Source organism: Eurosta solidaginis, chromosome 3, assembly GCF_040869045.1.
Source record: "Eurosta solidaginis isolate ZX-2024a chromosome 3, ASM4086904v1, whole genome shotgun sequence".
In the NCBI taxonomy this organism is placed as follows: Eukaryota; Metazoa; Arthropoda; class Insecta; order Diptera; family Tephritidae; genus Eurosta; species Eurosta solidaginis.
In genome coordinates, this window is record NC_090321.1 from 18,391,331 (window position 1) to 18,409,587 (window position 18,257).

Below are 18,257 nucleotides of genomic sequence, written 5' to 3' on the forward strand. Positions count from 1 at the left end.
CTCTTTTGTTGTATAATAACTCAATGGTTGCAATAATAGGAGTTGATAAAATTACGTTCCAAACATTAATTAAATTAATTTAACAAACTTAAGTTTAAACTACAGGTAAAGATGAACTATTTTACTTTGCCGCTAAGGCTACTTAGCCTAAATTTTACTTCTCCTCTTAGCTGAAGTGCCCAAATTTAGGAAGAAACTGAATTTAATCTAAACAGATCACATTGTGGAAAACGTTCAAGTCAAGTTGCTTGTGTCTCATTCGAAACACGATAACTCGCAGAAATGGATCGATCTATCAATAGTTAACTATGTTTGTTTCATTCTGCTATCTGAACCTTCTTCCTCCTGATGCTGGTTGTTTTACCAAGAATTCCTCGCAACAAAAATCTTCAACCGCCTTACGCGTACTTTAACGGCTTTACAGCCCTTATCAAGCGCTTAAGTTTTAGGTATTTTGGATCGATGATGTACGATTATAAGACGGTTGTCTTACTCGCTCTTATCCGAACCTTTCTCCAATCTTCTTCTATGAGTAGATTCACTTGCTATAGAGCTTGTTGACTTTCTGCTTATTTTGTGAGTCCTACACATCGCATGTAGCGCTTATGTCTTCCCTTGCTTTTAATTCTACTCTACCTCTATCCATCTCTTCGTCTGCAATGAGGCATTATGGCGTAGATGAAACGCATCAAAGTAAGTTTGTTATAATAATAGATGCAAAACTTTTGTTTAAATTTTCCTTATATTTTAAATGATATCTACAAATGTAGACTACCAGCTAAGAGGTGGTGCATTGTTTCAAGTATGGTCTGAGAGTCAGGCAAATAGTAGTTTGAGTGATATCATGCACTAAATCGACCAAGAATTCACAAATAGGAATCAACTGAAAACCTTCGGGACTACTGTTTAGGAAATTTTCATTTCACTTTATTCCAAAATTGCTAAAAATGTATACTACCGGTAACATAATGGTAAACAATAGTTTATTCCACAAATTTTTCAATATAAAGAAGTTTGTGTGTATGTTCGCTGTAAACCAGGGATGCACTTTAAAGTTAAGCTAATCTTTTGTCAAAAAATTTCCACCGTTTCCGTTGAAACACATTGAAATACTATCGATAAAGAAATTATCAAGATAAATTGTATCTCGTTTTTAACCCAAATGAAAAGCTTTCGTTAACGTTAAAAACGTTAAAAAAAACGTGATACTTTATGTTTGAATTGTGCTGGCAATGCTATAGCCATGGTGAAGCCGTAAGGTGGTAACAGCGAACGGACATACACACACAAACTCCATGTAATTTGTTTGCGTAATTCATTGGTGGTAATGTCAAAAATACTCTGAGAAATATTCGTACTGTCAAAATTCATGAGAAAAGTTGCAATCAGCTTGGCTAATGCTTTCATCTTTAATGACTCCGCCATCAATCAGCTTTGCCAGCATAGTTTGAAATTAATAATCAACATAAACGATTTGATTTCGTTTTGATATGGCAGAAAACGAAACTAAATCATTTCGTTAATTTGACGTTCCTAACGTTAATAAACGAAACGAAATGACCTTGTCTCGTTTATCAACGTTAATTATCATAACGAAATGATATCAGTTCGTTGGTTAAGCATGCCTGCTGTAAACCATTCGTTAAAACACGCGTTGATATTGTCGTATGGTGAAATACGTTGATTAGCGAAAGAATTCAGTCAGTATTTTCAGTTTGTGTGTGTGTTCGCTGTCAACCATCCATTAAAACTTGCGTTCAGAGTGGGTATTCGAATACATCAAATAATGAGTACCATCAAATGGTGAAAAAGGAAAGAAATCGAAAGAAGTCAGTCAGTTTTTAGTTTGTGTGTGTATTCGCTGTCAGGCATCCATTAAAACATGCGTTCGGGGTGAGCATTCCACCACATAAGATAATGAGCAAGATCAAATGTTGAAAAAAGCGAGCTAGCGAAAGAATACATTATATAGTTTTCTGGGCAGTGGACTAAGTACCGATCTAAGAAAAGTCCTATTATTTTTGGTATTTTTAGAATAGAGAGAAAGATGGAAGGAACCGAGGAAAGGGCACTGGATCTTTACGTTAGCTCGGAATAAAGAGAAATGAGAGGAAGCACCGCGAACTAAGCAACAACCTCAGGCATATATTAAGAAGACATCATGATTTCAAGGAGTATTTACATTACTGTAGACTAGAGGAGGGTTCTTTCTGTCTACACTGTCACACTGAATTGGAAAATGCAAATTGCGTTATATTTCATTGCACCCACTTTTTCGAAGAAATACTCTCTGTGTACGGAGTTTTTTGGGAGGAACCTTCCATGAAAAATTAAGTTCCCTTAATGTGCAAATACATAGAATATTGGACTGCTGTGGGTAAACTGAGCAAACCGACCTTTCTAGTTATAACGCGATTTATGTCTGCTGATGAGAAGGCAAGAGAATGCGTATTTGAAGCAGTGGCAACCGTTTTCCTTCCACATGACGATATGCCTAACAACAGTCCCACCAGGTGTGGAAAAATAATACTAATAAGGCTGGTTTCCTGGGGCTGCTTGAGAGATTGCGTCGTCTCAACGTCAAAGAAAAAAAATAAATAAAATAAAAAACTGACCAGTCAGTTCATCCAAATGTAGCTCTGCTTAGCATTGTACTACGTTAGAACATGGCTTTAAGATAAGTGTAGGGAAAAATATTATGATAAATGCAACATTTTTTTAAGCTTTTTTGCTCTTAATTGATTCTAAATTTTTGTGTTAAAACTTCTTTTAGAAAGTCTTTCTTAGAAATGTCTAATGAAATACGTAACCAATGACTATGTTTCCAAACACAAATGTTAAAATGGGTTTATTATAAATAAATTTTTTTTTCTCTGAAAAGGTGACATATTTTATTTTCTTAACTTTTAACCTTGCCGATACAAACTTAAAAAATATACAATATGCGATGGCCTGTGAAGAGATATTAAGCCAAATTTTTCTTCCAATTTGCTACTTGTTCCTTTAAATTTTTCCTATAAATTGGCAAGACTAGGCATAACTAAAGCAGAATATATTTTACTTTTCATGGCGGAAACACACTCGGTGTGTTTGCGAAATCACTACCCAGGGCCGGCCACGGTTGGAAAAACTTGTTTCTAATTGGAAAAATTTTTTTCAAAATTTTGGATGTTGCCTTGCCCGAAACTCAAGTTCTTCGATATTTCTATCTTTATATTTCCAACAACAGAGCACAGTGTTTTCATCCCTTCATGCTTTTGCATGTGCTCAGATACTTTAATGTATTTAGTGCAAAAACAAAACACTCACTTCTGACTGATAAAATACTCTTTTTCTTAAAATTTTTTTTAACAGTATACACACAGCGTCACTATATAGCCACACATATAGCTTTTATAGAGGCATTTGTAGTGTTATAATTTTTATTATTGATTTTCACCGCTATATTAAACTTTCGTGAAACAGTTTTAATGGCCTGTACTTCTTTTTGAGAAAACCCATCGACACATATCTAACTGTTTACGCCTTAGAATTCAATTTTCACCGCAAAAGAGGTGCGACATTTTCAATTCGCCAACATATTAGAGATTTTACACGCTGCGCTCTCAAACCAACTTTAAGCTCTAAAAAATTTGAAGTGTACATGTTTACATTGTTGCCTCAAGTGTAAATGATTTATGCTTAGTGTTTGGGATTAATGACCCTTTATAAATGCATGCATACAGACACAAAGAAATCCTACAAAAAATTAAGCAACATTATGGCCATTTTATGCTAGTTATGCTTTTCAAATTTATCATAATCGTGGTGTCGCTATTCTTAAGTGGGTTGCAATATCTTTCTCTTTTTTAAATTTTCCTACAAATTGGATACTACATGTTTCACGCCGATTCCACACGGCATTTCACTGAGAAGCTTTTCAAACACACTTAGAGTTTTTGTGCCGAAGGGCGACTCTGCTTAGAAAAACTTTTTCGTAATTGAAAAGACTTGTTTCCTAAAATGGGTCAAATTTGATCAGAAGACCTTATAAAGGTTACTCTTTGATGTTGCTTTGTGCTTGGCTTCAACCCAAAAGCTTTTGTGTGGTAGCTGGAGCTCACTACTACCACACCACAATGGCTGCCGCTTTCAAAAAGGTTGAGTGTATGTACTACACATACACATGCACATACATATACATCATAGACATATACTGCATATCTTCGTTACAAGATTAAAACCGTTAAAACTTAAGACCGCATAAGCGTGAAATTCATGTGGAAATTTTTCAGAAGCCATCACCATCAAGAGGAACTCGAGGAACTTGCGAATGTTTTTGTTGTTACATAAAACATTTAAACTTATCGAGGTTTGAGATTTTTTAGCCCAAAACCTATATATGTATATGAGATGGCGCCACTTGCGCACTATTGTAAGTACATAATACGCGGTCTTGCTATTTAACGCAGTGTTCGTAACTGGAAATGGACTCAATCAGGAATGATTATAGTGCTTTTAATTCCTTCTATACAATAGAACTTCCTTCTGTGGAAAATAAGAGGAATTTCTCAACAGATATAAGTAGTAACAATTTATTGTGTGTCTGAAAAGATATTGCAGTATGAGCAAAAGAGAAACCGCAGGTACTTACAACTTTGAAGTGGATGTATTGTTTGTTAACATGTTGTATAAATTAAGGGAAGAAAAAAATTTTGGTCTGGAATTACCCAGCAAACCATAAGTTTCGAACGAGTAGATATGTGACTTTTCTTTTGAGCATACACCAACGTATGTGGCGGAGTTTTTCTATAATTTTAGTCATTAATTAAAGAGCTCAGAAGCTTCGTTTTAGTAGTAGTGTTTTTTTGGACTTTTATGTAAGAAGGATGCTCAATGACCAGTATAACTGAAGCCTCGCATCGAGTGTAGGACTCGCTACTGCCCCGAAGGGATACCCACTTAAATCTTACCTCCCACGGTTCCGTGCCTTGGACCGCGTAAAGCATTATTTCGTATACGCGTGCCTGCTACGTGGGCTCTATTGCAACTCTCACGTCAATGGGCTAGGTATCCTTCGCGTTGAACTATATGCCTCACACATGTGCTGAGTGTATCTAATGTGTCCCTGCGGAAGGTAATGTTATTGATGACATTGTCAGAAAGAGAAGAAGGTGTGACGTACACCGAATAATCTTCCACAGAACAGGTAGTTCAGGTTTTCTATACTGCCAATTCTGTGCAGATATTTGAGGCAGTCACCGTGTACAGTAAGAAGGTCATTCAGGTAAAAGTTGATATATCCGTGTGGTCGCCTGAATTAGATTCACTTCAGGAATTAGTTCCCGGGTCCACTTTCCTACGGTGCTGTTGCTCCATTGTTCTTGCCAGCGTTGAGTCGATTCTTCTCCCACCTGTATGGCAAAAACAGCTTAAGTTGTTTCCGATCTGCTGTCACATATTGGTTTTCTTTCCTCAGCGAGTAGATGTGCCGGTATGGTTCCTGCAATGGCCAGGAGAGCTTTATCCCAAATCGTGCGCTACATCGAAACTATTCGCAGCGCCCTTCTGTGTCAAGATGTGAAGAGGGCGATTTGGTTATACCTTTATTTCATTACGTTGGCAAAGATTTCTTCTTCATATATATAAGCAAGCAGTTTCCTTCTACAAGCCGAGCCTACAAACTAGGGATGACCACCCATGTAAGCTCTTCGTATGTGCTCCAAGGTGTTGAGCTCAGTGTCTAACTTCATCCCCATATATTTTGTTTAAGTTCGTGTTTCTTTTGGCTGTTCGCCATTCATCATATTCATGAGAGTGGGAGTCCATCTGATGGTGATGACGATTTACGTTATTGATGTTGCTTACTGCAGACCGGGATTAGCTATTCCCTAATTTATACTACGCATGTCCTGGTATAGTTTCATCTGTGTCAGCTCGCAAATTGGTGCTTTATTACAGCTGCAACGTCATGTCCGAAAGCGAAGAGGAAGGTGCCTTTTGGTATGTCGAATCCAATAAAACTGTCATAAGTATTATTCCAGACATTGGAACCTAGTACCAAAGTCTGGGCTGATCCCACTTGGTAATATTTTTCCTTTCTTTGACCGTAAGTGGTTTCATACATGAGACAACTGTCCCTCAGATAGTCCATTAAAAATTTCTAGCAAATATTGTGGTACCTTGAAAGTGGTCTCTATTGCATCAAGTCTGTCGTCCTACCTGGTTGGGTTAAAAAGTTTTGACATCCAACATGCTATACTATCAGTCTTGCCTTGTGGTTTGCTGTATCGGATTTTTTTATTGCGTTTTTTACTTATGCTATGGTGGGACAGTCCTGAACGGTCCTCTTATGCTCTCGTGAGGCGTAGCTTTAGGAGGCTGGCAGCAGTTTTCCTGCAGTGTACAACATATACATTGGGCGATAAGACGATCGATAGTTGAGTTCTTCTTTCGCCTTTGCAGTAAGAGTTAAACGTGCTGTTTTCGGTATGGTACTTGTACACGTGCAATGTAATCTCTGGGCAGATTGTCAAGGTTTCAAAATGCGCGGAATAGCTTAGAGTTCTTCTTTTTGGAATTGTTCCACGTTGCGGTAGAAGAATAACATCCATAATGCTTCTTATTTTAGACTCTTCTAGATTATTTGGCCTGCCACGCATGCTGGTGGATAGTCATCGCATCCTGCGGTATATACTTGAAGCTCCGCGATTCCACTTTTCTACTTCTTACCACTCCGTGTTTCTCACCCTGGCCTAGAAGCATTACAAGCGTACCTTCCAACGCGCTGGTTATGCAGAGCTATCCACATGGCGGAGTCGACCTTGAATACGTTACATGCAAATGTTTCTCTTGACCCGTTCGTATTCTGTCTATGGCCGGGATCAATAGGGTGGGAAGTGGTGTAGTTTTAAGCACTTCCTTTAAAAAAAATCAAAAAAATTTTAATCAATTTTCATTGACAAAAGCTTTATAGATAAAACACAAGGGTACTGGAGCGCAATACTTGTCTAAATTGTGTAAAAAGGCATTAGCTCTTTTTTATTTAAATAATTGTGCTAAATGTGGGGGTTAGCATCTTATATGCTATCTAGATTTCACATTTTTATTCAGATTTCTACGCGTTTTACACCAGCGGTTTTTCAAAAGTCATTAGAGTAACTTAAGAGCACATTAAGTGGTACAACAACAAAAACAATATACTCAAAGCAGGCATACAAAAACAAGTAAATGACTTGAAAGGCAAAAACAAATGGCCACTAATGTAAAAAGCGAAGAAATAATGAGGTTAAATGTAAAATAAATATAAACAAGTAAAGTTGTCTAATTTCGGGTGTAACCAAACATTATATACTCAGCGTGAGCTTCAATTGCATATTTCATTTCAGCTAAATTATTTTGCTACACAACACGTGGCACCGCCCGTTTAAAAAAAGTCTCCCCATTTCCTCTTACAATAAAACTTGATAAGTGAAATATTACGGATTCAAAAATATTTTTTGCTGAGTTATAGCTTATTATTCTAGTATACATACGACCCTTTTGAACTTGCGTTGCATCTAAGTTGCCATGGTCTTTAATCGATCCCGTCCATTTTTACTAGGAATATTTCCTGCTATAAGGAAAATATGTGTACTTGTGTATTACGATCCGTTTATTTTTCTTCGAGTTATGGCTCCCGAAACATAGAAAATTTGATAGTCATAAAAGGGGTGGAGCCACACCCATTTTAAAAAATTTTAGTGTTTTCCAATTTAATGTTATAATTCAATTTAGAAAGAAAAATTCTATTGATATAAAGCTCTTTTTCGCTAAAATATAGCTTATCATTTTCGCCTACGACCCTTTTAAAAATCTTTTATATAAAAGTGGGCGTGGTCTTTAACCATTCTCGTTCATTCTTTCTACAAATATTTTTTGCTGTAGGGAAAATCTGTGTACCCAATTTTATTACGATCCGTTAATTTTTCTTCGAGTTATGGCTACCGAAACATAGAAAATTGCTTAGTCATAAAAGGGGAGGTGTCACGCCCATTTTTTAAATTTAAAGTTTTTCCTATTTATTTTTATATATCCACTTGGGAAATGAAATACCATTGACATAAAGCTCTTTTTTGCAAAGATATAGCTTATCTTATTCGTCCATGACCCTTTTAAAAATCTTTTATATAAAAGTGGGTGTGGTCCTTAACTCATTATGTTAGTTTTTCTCCAGCGCATTCCTTATAGCAAAGGCAACCTCTCTGCCGAATTTCTTTTATGATAGGTTTAACCATTTTCGATTTATGATTAATAATATTTGTAAAATTGATTTTATCACAAGCGAGCAGTGCCACGCCCGTTTTAAAAAAATTTTTCAAATTTTTATCAAGATTCTCAATATCAGTCCACATCAGTCTCAAATTTCAACATTCTAGATGAATTATTTTCTAAATAATCAGGTTTTTTTGTGTTTTCTAAAATGTTATATATATAAAAAGTGGGCGTGGTTATCATCCGATTTCGCTCATTTTCAATACCAATCTATTCTGGGTCAAGATAAGCGCGTGTAACAAATTTGATGAAGATATCTCAGTATTTACTCAAGTTATCGTATTAACGGACAAACGTACGGACGAACGGACATGACTCAATCAAATTTTTTTTCCCAACTGATGATTTTGATATATGGAATTCTATATCTATCTCGATTCCTTTGTACCTGTACAACCAACCGTTTTCCAATCATTGTTAATATAGTCTGTGTGCAAAGCACGCTGAGTATAAAAAGAAAATCATAAGAAAATAAGTTTTACTATACTAAAAAACTCATACCTTTCATGAAAATAACAGAATTGTTGAACTGGCTGGTACGTGAGGACCTCACATGGACTAAATGAGTCCATCTCAATGGTTTGAATATAAATGTTCTTTGGGGAGTCCACAACAATGTTTTTTCAAACTGTGTAACTGTCGGGATGTCAGCACTTTTAATATCACACATTAAGTCCTCTCAAGTTTCCGGTCAGATTTTCACTATGATTGGCATCTTGGAAAAAACTCGGGAAAAACAATTGACACATGATCTATTTGGAGATTTTAAAGACGCCGCCCACAGCAACAAAGAGGAGCTGTCTATACGCCGCTATATCTGCATTTGATTACCCCGCAAAATTTATACGGCTGTGCAACGATCAGCCCAGTCAAAATTGGATTAGACAAGGTGTCCCCCTATCATGCGATTTTTGGAATTTGATGCTGGAGAAATATATATTAATTTCAGAACTTAACTACTCTGGAACAAACTTTCATGAGAGCAAGCAGTTACTGGCATACTTTGCGACAGTTATGTCATCCCCCTGAATACCCGCGTGAAGGTTCTGCTTATTCCAAACTGGCAAAGCGAAAAAGATGGTTTTGACGGCAAATGAACAAAATGAAGTATCTGCTGCCATCAAGAAAATAGTCAACGCATTTGCGCCTTGGCAACAACGCCACTATTGACAAACGGCTTCTATCGGAACCCGCCTATGGAAGCAGAGATAGATGGCCCCCACTCCGTGGGAAGGACCAGGTCGAAAACGATTTATACTCTTTTGATGTAACCAATTGGCGCTGGTTGGCAGAGAGAAGGAGTGACTGGCGCGCCTTGTTGGACGGTCATGACCGTTTAAACGGTTAAGCGCCAATTAAGTAAGTAATTTGAAAAAAAGTAATTATTAATTATTAAAAGACTTTTATTGCAGAAATACACTCGGAGTGCTTGCCAAACACTGCCCCGCTTAGAAAAGTATTCTTTTAATTGAAAAAATTATTTGTTAAATTTTGATGTTGCTTTTGCCGGGGCGTGCACCCAGGATATTCGGTGTGGATGGCGGAGCACGGTACCATCACACCATCGCGGCCGCCAGAAGAAGAAAACTACTCGTGCAAATAAAAGCCTCCTTGGACTAGGTAGGAAATTGAAAGGTTAAGTCTTACGTCGGCAAACGGCAACCATGCTCCACACTTATCGAACCCTTCGTGCTATATGGTGCCGAAAAATTGGACACTGACAACATTTGATGAGGTGGCTCTGAGAAGTTTCGATGAAAAAGTTCTCCGAAATATTTATGGAGCTCTATGCATCGGTCCAGAAGGTTTACTAGCAGTGTCCGCCAACGAAAGCAGAGGAAAAGGGTGTAAATTCCCCTGGTATTACCAGTTTGCTCTATTTTGCCCAAGCGCCTGGCGCAAAAGGGTTAAGCGCCCAATAGGTAAGTAAGCAAGAGAAATACGAAATGATTTTCATTGGATCTGTACCCTTATAAGGGAAATATATGTTTGCTACAGTGGTTAGATTGTATCAGTACAAACATACTTGAATCGACTCAGCTCATCATCTCAAATATAGCGATATTCTTCGGGGTATTTTACATCGCACCAAAAGTATTATAAAAATGGTATGGTGTAAAATTGCGCCCATTTAGAGTAAAGTGGTCTGGACAAAAAAACGGCAAAGTAACACTTTAAGAGAAGAAAATGTGTATTAAATTGAAATGAGTAAGTCACACAAAGCAGCCGATTCTAAGTCAATAAAACGGAAACCTACTGTGCACAGTCCAACAAAAAGCTCAAGCGCACAACGAGATATTACGGGTTTAGTTAAATGAAAGACAAATGTGCACATCAAAGCAATACTTTAAGTTGTTTGCATATGTGTTTGTGCGCTTACATTAGCCGGAACCAGGGTAGGTTATGACACTGGGGATAATGTCGGCTGTCCGAAGAGATGCAACAATGATGAATAATGTTTGTTTTAACATTTTATTTATGCATGCAGGCGCTTAGTAGGTATTTCATAGAACACAATGCACATGAGTGCTGTTTAGTGATGTACAGCAACTAACTGAAAAATAGCACTACAGATTTAAGGAAAATTCATCAATGGTTTTCTAACATTTTATTTTTGATAATTTAGGAAAAATGCTTAAAGAGTTTTGTAACTGAAGCCATGGAAACCCCTCTCATGAATAGAGAAGTCTGCTTGAAAATTGAACAAGTAAGGAAGGTTAAGTTCGGGTGTAACCGAACATTACATACTCAGTTGAGAGCTGTGGTGACAACATAAGGGAAAATAACCATGTAGGAAAATGAACCGAGGGAAACCCTGGAATGTGTTTGTATGACATGCGTATCAAATGAATGGCATTAAAGAGTATTATATGAGGGAGTGGGCCATAGTTCTATGGATGGACGCCATTTAGGGATATAGCCATAAAGGTGGACCAGGGGTGAACCTAGAATTTGTTTGTACAATATGGGCATCAAACGAATGGTGTTAATGAGTATTTTAAAAGGGAGTGGGCCTTAGTTCTATAGGTGGATGCCGTTTCGAAATATCGCCATAAAAGTGGACCAGGGGTGACCCTAGAATTTGTTTGTACAATATGGGCATCAAACGAATGGTATTAATGAGTATTTTAAAAGGGAGTAATCCTTAGTTCCATAGGTGGACGCCGTTTCGAGATATCGCCATAAAGGTGGGCCAGGGGTGACTCTAGAATTCGTTTGTGCAATATGGGTATCAAACGAAAGGAGTTAATTAGTATACTAAAATGGAGTAGGCCATAGTTCTATAGGTGGACGCCTTTTCGAGGTATCGCAATAAAGGTGGACCAGGGGTGACCCTAGAATGTGTTTGTACGATATGGGTATCAAAAGAAAGGTGTTAATGAGTTTTTTAAAAGGGAGTAATCCTTAGTTCCATAGGTGGACGCCGTTTCGAGATATCGCCATAAAGGTGGGCCAGGGGTGACTCTAGAATTCGTTTGTGCAATATGGGTATCAAACGAAAGGAGCTAATGAGTATTTTAAAAGGGAGTGGGCCTTAGTTCTATAGGTGGACGCCTTTTCGAGGTATCGCAATAAAGGTGGGCCAGGGGTGACTCTAGACTTTGTTTGTGCGATATGGGTATCAAATGAAAGTTGTTAATGAGTATTTTTAAAAGGGAGTGGGCCTTCGTTCTATAGGTGTTCGCTTTTTCGAGATATCGCCATAAAGGTGGACCAGGGGTGACTTTAGAATATGTTTGTACGATATGGGTATCAAATGAAAGGTGTTAATGAGTATTTTAAAAGGGCGTGGGGCTTAGTTCTATAGGTGGACGCCTTTTCGAGATATCGCCATAAAGGTGGACCAGGGTGACCCTAGATTTTGTTTGTACGATATGGGTATCAAATTAAAGGCATTAATGAGAGTTTTAAAAGGGAGTGGTGGTAGTTGTATATGTGAAGGCGTTTTCCAGATATCGACCAGGGTGACCCAGAATATTATCTGTTGGATACCGCTAATTTATTTATATATGTAATACCTGCCAAGATTTTAAGGGTTTTTTATTTCGCTCTGCAGAAATTTTTCATTTTCTTCTACTTAATATGGTAGGTAACACAACCATTTTATACGGTTTTTTCTAAAGTTATATTTCGCATCTATAAAATAATCCAATTACCTTACCATGTTTCATCCCTTTTTCGTATTTGGTATAGAATTATGGCATTTTTTTCATTTTTCGTAATTTTCGATATCGAAAAGTGGGCGTGGTCATCGTCGGATTTCGTTAATTTTTCATACCAAGATAAAGTGAGTTCAAGTAAGCACGTGAACTAAGTTCATTAAAGATATGTCGATTTTTGCTCAAGTTATCGTGTTAACGGCCATGCGGAAGGACAGACGGACGACTGTGTATACAAACTGGGCGTGGCATTAACCGATTCCGCCCATTTTCACAGAAAACAGTAAGCACCATAAAATCTATGCCCCTACCAAATTTCAAAAGGATTGGTTAATTTTTGTTCGACTTATGGCGTTAAAAGTATCCTAGACAAATTAAATGAAAAAGGGCGGAGCCACGCCCATTTTGAAATTTTCTTTTATTTTTGTATTTTGTTGCACCACATCATTATTGGAGTTGAATGTTGACATAATTTACTTATATACTGTAAAGATATTAAATTTTTTGTTAAAATTTAACTTTAAAAAGTTTTTTTTTTTAAAAGTGGGCGTGGTCCTTCTCCGATTTTGCTAATTTTTAATAAGCGTACATATAGTAATAGCAGTAACGTTCCTGCCAAATTTCATCATGATATCTTCAACGACTGCCAAATTACAGCTTGCACAAATTTTAAATTACCTTCTTTTAAAAGTGGGCGGTGCCACGCCCATTGTCCAAACTTTTACTAATTTTCTATTCTGCGTTATAAGTTCAACTCATCTACCAAGTTTCGTCGCTTTATCTGTCTTTTGTAATGAATTATCGCACTTTTTCGGTTTTTCGAAATTTTCGATATCGAAAAAGTGGGCGTGGTTATAGTCCGATATCGTTCATTTTAAATAGCGATCTGAGATGAGTGCTCAGGAACCTACATACCAAATTTCATCAAGATACCTCAAAATTTACTCAAGTTATCGTGTTAACGGAAGGACGGACGGACGGACGGACATGGCTCAATCAAATTTTTTTTCGATCCTGATTATTTTGATACAGGGAAGTCTATATCTATCTCGATTCCTTTATATATGTACAACCAACCGTTATCCAATCAAACTTAATATACTCTGTGAGCTCTGCTCAACTGAGTATAAAAGTCGAATGGTTTGTTTATATATATCAGCGTATTTTTGGGTAAGCAGCTTTGTAAATAAATAAATATAAACAAGGCGCGAAATACCTCCAAAGAGATTGAGGCTGCGCTTCCAATCCAATCCAATTTGCGTAGAGTTATATTTAATTTGTCCTACGAATTGGCGGGAATACCCTTAATGAAAAAAATTGTAGCTTAATCAATTTTAGTCCAATTATGTACAAGTTATAGACCGCTCAAAATTCGTATTGATTCTTGACAATTTTTTTGGTAAAGGGTATTTCAGATTTTCTCGCCTATGAAAAATAAAGCTAAGTCTTCTTATTATGGAGCAATGTATAAAACAGTCTTCAAAAAAAAAATTTTTTTTTAAATAAATACGAATTTTAATGGACCTATAGCTTGAAAATTTCATATTTTATTACCAAACCTTGACGCAATAAAACCAGACAGTTGATGTCAATATTAAACAAGTAAGGATGGGACTGTCTTCGGCAATGCCGAAGGCTTCATACCTTTTATGAATGGGGCTGAATTTTATGAATGGGGCTGAACAAAAATCTTATCCCGTTCGTAATCTCCGAATAATCGGATGTATAAGATAAGAAATATGTAGTGAACAGATCTACATACCTAAACGATTTTTAAGATAAATATAAAATAAAAAATAGGTAGGTACTTTGTGTGAGGATGCAAAGCTTCACGTTTTTTGTGGTCTGCATGTAAAAACTATGACTACGAATCACGTATTTCAAAAATATGTGAAGTAAATGTAACTATTTGATGAAATTTGATGAATTTTGAAGCTTCTAGCCGTAAAAAAGAGGCAAAAATTACAGTTTATATGGGGTATATAATATATATACCACCGATCTCTATGATTTTTTCAGACAACAATATATGCTATATATATTTTCTGAAAAATCGGTTGTATGGAGGGTATATGCTATAATGGTCCGATCCGGCCGGTTCCGACAAATGTCTAATCGGACATCCAGATAAACCCGCTCACCAAATTTGATCAAGATATCTCAAAAATTGATGGACTAGTTTGCATACAAACAGACAGACGGACAGACGGACATGGCTACATCAACTCAGCTCTTCAACCTGATTATTTCGGTACACTTAATGGTGGGTCTATTTGTTTTCCTTTAAGGACTTACAATTTTGGGTTTCGTGACGAAATTAATATACCATTTCATTTTCATGAAAGGTATAAAAATGGAGTCGCATTTGACGATACTTGCCCTCATAAATTTAATTGTTGCTTCCTGACTTATCTGCAGCGTTGATGTTTTCAATAACATAAAATAATACTACATGAGTACTTTTCTAAAATATAGAGCAATGTGCAGAAAAATAAAGATATCGCCTGCTGTCTTTATTTTTTGTTTTCTGGGAGGGTTAATTTCCTTTTCCTGAGAGCAAATGAAAAAATTTTAGTCAACGGTACCCAATAATGGTTGGATCTTCAGATTATCACAACTAAAGAATATGAAAACATACTGCTGACGTCAGTGAGATGGCTGACGATCTGGAACAATATCATGAAATTGCGGATGAATATCTGGGATGTTAAAATAGGCACATCGAGCAGAAAAAGGTGGCTGCTGTAAAAATTTATAGGCAGAAGTTTTACAGATCCGATTCTTCAACAAATCAGAGCTATAAATATATCTGTTGGGAAAAAAAAGAAAATCTTTGCTTATAAGAATTTTAAAGAAACCTGACTAGCCCTGGAAACGTTAAGACAACCATGAAATACTCCCAGCCGTATCATTAAACCCGAGAGACAGTTTTTTGATTTTCTCTATCCATCTACCTGCCTATCCTCTGTCTAACTCTCTTCCTCTCGTATTTCTTATCTCTGCTTCATTTCCTAGTTTACCTTACTCGGCTCATTCAATTTCCCTTTCACTCTTCCGTTAACCTTCTCGGTTCCCCTTTTACTCTTCTTGTTCTTGCTCTTATCCAATTCCAGCTTACTCTTTATCTTATCGTATTCTTAATATTGCTTATAACCTCTTTTTACTACTTTTTTTCGAACAATATATTCTTACTTTTACTGTCCATCTCCATCTTCCTCTTGCTCCTTTTACTTTTCCAACTTCCCTCTACCTTCCTCTACTTTATCTACCCCTTTCCTCTGTTTTCTCAGCTCTTTTCTGTCATGTCCCCCATTTTAATATGGAGATATATCAAGATTGGCTTCTTACCGCACTTTACATTACAAACGTAGAAAAAAGTAGCAAAATTGTACCGAAAACTTTCCTTCTCTACTTTTTGCTTTGGCCTCCTGTTTGACATAACGAAATAAATGTGAATGCCAACTGAAAATTATGCAGAATACCACTTTTAGAGTATATCGCTTGGAGGTGCTTCGTTTATCCGAGAAATCGCTCGCAATACAAAATGAAGCCCTAAATAAAATGTATCGAATTTTCGAATATAAATTACTTTTCTATATAACACGTGGCACCGAGAAGAATAAACAGGGCAACATTATTTCCATAAAAGAAAATGTCATAAGGCAGCTATGATTTTAAAAATTAGTTTATGCGATCTTGATAAATAACGTTAGCAAAGGTCCAATAAAAAATAATAAATTTCAAACAAATGCAACTAAAAATAAAATGAGACCGGAAAGACACATCTTTCAAATATTAAGAGGATAACCCTGTACCAAATCTCAAGCAAATCGCGCCGTAAATGAGATATTTTTTGCAATTGATCGGTCCCTGGTATGCCTCCCGTAAAGAGAAGTTTCTCATATAATAAGGCAATGAAGGAAGTAGCCCTGTGCCAATTTTCAAGCGAATCGGCATCATAAACTTAATTTTTTCGAGGAGGTTGGTACCTGGTCCACATCCCCGAGAGAAAAGTTTCTCAAATAATAAGCAAGGCAATGAGGTACTCGTGTTCCCAATTTCAAGAAAATGGCAACAAGAACTATTATTTTTTAGAGTAGGTCGGTCTCTGGTGCACTTGCCCGAAAAATAAGTTCCCTGCAAAAACCGTTGGATCATGTGGTCCACTGGTGTACTTACCATTGTACTCCACTGTAATGCAGCAATGCACCAACTCATGTTTCTACACGAACATGTTGTAAGCCGCTCATTGCTCGTCTTTAACGATTGTAATCACTACACGATGTTTACTGGACTGTGGGTGCTCCATGGATTACCCTGATGTTATGCGGAACTGAAGTAGATGGTCCAGTCCTAGGACATCGCAATGTTAATTGGATCATATTTTTTGTATGAATTGTGGTTAATTTTGGAATATCCGGTTGGTCCATAGCGAGTACTCCATACATGCAGGCATGGAGTACTCGCGATTTTTGCAGGCTGGTGAACCTTAAGCATCCTCAAATCACTTCGAACACACACACAAACTTCCATCAGAATAAATATATATATTAAGATAGAAAAAAAATTAAAGAAAAAAAAACTTTTTTTAAAAATAAGTTTTTATTATTGGTTAATAAAATTAACTAAAAAGTAAACAATAAATTGACTCTAAAGAAATATAACACTTTATAAGTTCATTGTAAGCTTTAACGATAATTAGGCTTTTTCGTCTGCGACAAAAGAATTCTATATTGTACATAATTATATATTTTTAACATTAAAACTTTACACCTAAATTATTAAATCTTACAGTTTATATCACAGTCCTAATTGTTCTAATAAAAAACGTGTTGAATTTTGATGGTATAATTAAGAACATTTAGGATCTCCTTTTCTTGCTATCGCAATGTAACACGCTTTTATTAGAACAATTAGGACTGTGATATAAACTGTAAGATTTAATAATTTAGGTGTAAAGTTTTAATGTTAAAAATATATAATTATGTACAATATAGAATTCTTTTGTCGCAGACGAAAAAGCCTAATTATCGTTAAAGCTTACAATGAACTTATAAAGTGTTATATTTCTTTAGAGTCAATTTATTGTTTACTTTTTAGTTAATTTTATTAACCAATAATAAAAGCTTATTTTTAAAAAAAGTTTTTTTTCTTTAATTTTATTTTTTACTTTTTAGTTCGTTTTATTAACAAGTAATAGAAGCTTGTTCTTAGAAAAGCCTTTTTCTTAAATTTAATTTAAATAGGAATTTTTAAAAATTTTTAGTAGGGTAAAATATTGTTTAAATTAGTTACGTAATCTTTTCTTAGTTATTTGTAACGTTTCTCATTCTATCCATTTCTTTTAATGCATCAACTTACTTTTTAGTTAATTTTATTAGCCAATAATAAAAGCTTATTTTTAAAAAATTTTTTTTTCTTTAATTTTATTTTTTTCTTTAATTTTATTATATCATAATCCGAATATATTGGGGCATATTCATAATCGAAATAAAATGTGACTAAGTTAGTTGAAGCATTTTTGACAGAGAGCACATATAAAATTATGTCAAACAGTGTTAAATAACTTAACTTTGCCTATGCCGCGTTCAGTTTACAACTACTTATTGCAGATCTCTCATCTGTGGGCTAAATCTGTTTTAAAATAAAATTCTATTTTCGCTTAGCTAAAATTCCATCGCCAAAAATCTGTAAAACAAAATCAAGTGCGCAGAAAAGTATGCAACACTTACCGATAACAGCCTAACGGCGTTAGCGTTCGTTGTATCACAGAATTTTTACACTTTGAAAATGACTGCTGTTGTT

At 36.0% G+C, this 18,257-nt stretch overlaps 1 protein-coding gene and 1 long non-coding RNA gene across 9 annotated transcripts in view; one reads left to right on the forward strand and one right to left on the reverse strand.

The window, feature by feature from the left end:
• mtt (mangetout) overlaps positions 1-18,257 on the reverse strand; it is a 409,542-nt gene that overhangs the window by 111,399 nt on the left and 279,886 nt on the right. The window lies entirely within an intron of this gene.
• The window catches only part of LOC137243402 (uncharacterized), a 222,854-nt gene that overhangs the window by 29,505 nt on the left and 175,092 nt on the right, over positions 1-18,257 (forward strand). For all 8 annotated transcript variants that reach the window (XR_010950517.1, XR_010950520.1, XR_010950518.1 and 5 more), the window contains exons 4-5: positions 8,812-9,651; positions 9,705-10,214. This is a non-coding gene — a long non-coding RNA (uncharacterized lncRNA). The remainder of the gene's footprint in view (positions 1-8,811; positions 9,652-9,704; positions 10,215-18,257) is intronic.